We start from the raw sequence: 4235 nt of genomic DNA, 5'->3' as shown, positions 1-4235 counted from the left end.
TTTTCCTGCCCCCCCCCCCCCCCCCAGCTGCATTTTTGGCTTCTTGAGATTCGGCTAAGGTTGGCACAGAAAGTTTTGGCACCAATAAAGTGTTGAAATGTCAACTGTCTGTGACACACATTTTCTATCATTGTTTGGCATGACAAAAATCCTAGACCTAAAATTAATGAATTGACCCTACCCCGCTCCTTCATCCCCAGCATTAAAGAGAACCAGTCACAGGGGGTTTCCTGCAGTATTATGGTGAGGGCTCCATACATGTACAAGATCCGCTCTGGTATCCTAGGTAGTGTGTGATCTCTATATTCTGATTTGGCCAATCACACCCCCCCGCCCCTCACACACACACACCCCAGCAATTGGCAGGCTCAGGGCCCATAGACATGAGATCGTCCCCCTACTCCAGCTTTATGCTCATTTATGTCTTTACGTTCTCTATGTTGGAAAATATTCAGCAATTACTCCGAGCAGTGACACGATTTTTCCTTTATGCTCGGGTTGGAAAGTAAGCAGAGCAGTAATGTGCGGGGCAAACTCTCACTGAGGAGCAATAGAAATACTTCTGGCAGCCAAGGAGCCCATATACTTCTATAGATCTGTATATCAAACCCAGAAGAGAGGCAGCTGTGCAGGGAAAGGAATGAATGGACGTCGTCTGTGTTCAGTCCATTATGATCACTGCTGCCTGTAGGTATCGGAGGACAATCGAGAGATGATCTCACGTCTATGAGCACCATGACCGGCAGTCTGATGCGTTATGGAGGAACAATAGATTGTACAGGTTAGAAAACCCGGCCTGATTGCTATTGCAGAAGACGTGTATCCAAACCTCTGTTATTATCCTCAGTGGTGAGACAAGTTGTTTTACATGCTGGTTTGTGAGTGTGCCATGATGCCTTTTTACTGTTCTACTGATTGCTATTGTATCGCCTCCTCCTTCCCTTACACACAAAACTTTGGCTGAGACAAATACCTCAAAGCACAACACCCACCAACATTTTCGATAGCTCAAGGGGGGGCTACATTTATTTTTAGGTTTTTTTTCTGTGACCCGTCTGGTGAGATTTCCATCACTTCCTGCTCTGGTGTCACCAGGACAAAGAATGTGGGTAACAAGGGACATAGTAGTAGGAACCTGACAGGTTCCATCCCTTCCCAGCTCTGTAAAATGTATGGCAGCGTGACAGATTCTCATAAGGGAACAACCCCTGTTGGTTCTCACATGCTCCTCCTCCACCTTCCAGGCAATGAATCCTTTGCCATGCACCTCCACCCAATGATTCCCACTTATGCCACGCCCCTCTCCATCCAATGATTCCCACTTTTGCCATGCTCCCCACCCCACTCAATGAATCTCACCCATGCTGATCTCCTCCACCCAATGACTCTCAACATTGCTGATCTCCTCCCCTGTTGCAGAATACCCAGTGCATTGGGATTTGGGGGAGCATGTGACCTTCTCCCTGCCCTCCCAGGATGCACTGCTTGGGTCTGCATGGCAAATCGCCCAAGCCATCACCTCTGTGTAAGCTCTGACACCTCCTGACACAGGACTTACACAGGAATGGACCTGACAAAGGTAAGTATCATCGGGTGGGGGTAGTTGTCCCTTAAAGAGAACTTGTCACTTTCCAAAAAAACAAAGTCCCTTTAACTGGCTGCCGGTCTCATGACCGAGTCTGACTGAATCCAACAGATTTTCTGCTTCCGCAGTTTCCAATGGAGTGAAACACTCACAAGGCTGAGGTGCTCAGAGAACTCAGGAACATCAAACACAGAGCTTTTAATTATACTCGGTGATAACGAGATTTGGTCATGCTGAACTGCAGGTTCATGATAATTGTTTTTGAACATTTCTACTTATTGAAGAAAATAAAATGCAAAGAAACATAAAACATTCGGATATTGTTCAATAAAAATACAACGATGTGTAAGAGAGTCCTAAAATAGAAATATTTATACTTTGTGATCATTAGTTCTGCAACAAAACTGAATCCCAGTTTGTCAATAATGTACAATGGTTATAGCTGAGCTGAGGACGTCTCCAAGTCTGAGGGCCAATCCAGAGAGATTAGTTGCAGTGATGCTTTAGGCTGAGCATACACTATACAATCTGATTGGACAACCTCTATAGGCCTCATGCACACTAGCAGGCTGTGATTAAGCCCAATAGAAGTTATCTGGTAATTATAAACCGATTTACGCTTCGCAGATCACTTTTTTCTGTGCCGGACTTAGTCGCATTTATATGCGTTTACACGTGTTCAGCAGCATAAACCTGGGCTAGTCGGTCACGGAACGCAGACATTTCTATTTTTGGTAAACTGACCCAGACTTAAAGTGACATTAAACCCTCAGATTTTTTAACATAAACCAATACTGTAATGTGTGCCTTACTGTAATCCATGGTAGTTTCCCTTCTCTTTGCTGCTCTTCCTTTTAAATCCTCATGTCTTCTCATGCTTGGGGAGAACTTCCCTTTGCAGCTGAGTGCCTCTTCCTGTAGTGCTGGCTCAGGTTGTGAAGCTGCACACAGACACCATGTAGCCATTCCAGAGACAAGGCAGTCTGCTGCAAAATAGAAGTTCTGCCCAGCATGAGAAGGATTTAAAAGGAAGAGCAGCAAAGAGAAGGGAAAACATGGATTACAGTAAGGCGCACATTAAAGTATTGGTTTATGTTAAACAATCTGAGGGTTTAATGTCACTTTAAGGCCCCTAGATGCTGCTGAACACTTAAGTGTGCATTCAGTCATAGAAATGCATTACATGAGTTCAGGTGCGTTTAGAGCTCCAAACGCACCTGAACTCCGCACTCTGGTTTGTAGTGTGCATGAGGCCTTAGATCTAACATCAGCGACGTAGTGCCGGGGCCGGCCCGATTAGATACTAATTGAACAGATTGTTGAGGATTGTCCTCATTTTACATCGTTTTGGTAACTCCGAAGGAGATTGTACGGCTCTCGTACAAATTGTATAGTGTATGGTTAGGGTGCCCACACACCTTACGATAATTGCGGAAAATCCCGCGATCGTACGATTATCGTAAGGTGTGTTGAAGCCGTGCGATCTCTACTACTGTAAGGTCGCACGACTTTTAACTTACGAACATGTTCGTAAACCCGCCGAGCACCGTACGATGTTCGGCGGGTGTGTAGCATGTTCGTGAGATAAAAGCCGGACGGGCCCGTTTGCGCAAGCGCACACTGCCCGTTCGGCATTGCTGTCATCGGAAGCCCGCCCCTCAGGGGGGCGCGTCTTGCGATCATCGCAAGTACGATCTGCCTATGCAAGATAGGCAGATCGTACGTTTTTTTAAGTACCTTACAAGCATCGCAAGACAGAAGTCTTGGGATGGTTGTAAGGTGTGTGCCCAGCATAAGCCTAATGAAGATTGCATAGTGTATGGCCAGCTCAAGGGCTCATTCACATTACAACGGTGCAACTCAACGCACGTGTTTTTGTGCATTAAAACGTGTTGCATTTGGCAGCCCATTCATTTTAAGTGTATTGTGAACGCACTTTTACGCACACACGATTTGCATGTAAAATGCGCACCGTATAGGAGCACCAGGTTGCGTGCAAATAAGTGAATGGCGAGTCGCTGCAATGTACATCGTGGTGTCAACGAGCCCTTAGGCCCCATTCACACCAGGGCGGCAGCGGTTCAGTGTGGATTCCGCACGATTTTTGAAAGGGTGTTTTATAACCGTGTTTCGCAATTTAAAACGACCAAAAGCGCGCTGATCAGCACGTTTCCATTGAAATCTATATGGAAAAGTAGCTCAGGGAGCAGTTTGGGCGGCAGGTGGATTGTAGCGCGCGGGCCACATAGGAATAAATTAGGGGTTTTTTTAGCTGTTGGTGGTTCAGCGCGGAAAAATCCGAACCGACCCTGGTGTGAACGAGCCCTTAGACTGTACCAGATTCATGCAAATTTTAAGGACAGGTCCACTTTAATGACATAGATCATCGATAAATCGCCCAGCGTGAGCAGAAATGGGCAAACATCTGCGTATGACTGTGCGAATCACGTGGCGTTATCGGTACGATGTGCGGTCACTGTGTCATCCATCTGTCATGTGACTTGTGTCTGCACACAGAGAACATCATCCTCATCTCACCGATAACATCTGCAGATCTCCAATCACACGCACAGAATATATTGTCATTATTGTATACGGTGCAGTCTGTGTATAGGGATCCTCTATGTGTAGGGATCACCTCCTCTCTATG

Source organism: Nanorana parkeri, unplaced genomic scaffold (assembly GCF_000935625.1).
Source record: "Nanorana parkeri isolate BGI_ZX_2015 unplaced genomic scaffold, ASM93562v1 scaffold1570, whole genome shotgun sequence".
NCBI classification, from domain to species: Eukaryota; Metazoa; Chordata; class Amphibia; order Anura; family Dicroglossidae; genus Nanorana; species Nanorana parkeri.
This window is presented reverse-complemented; position numbering follows the sequence as displayed.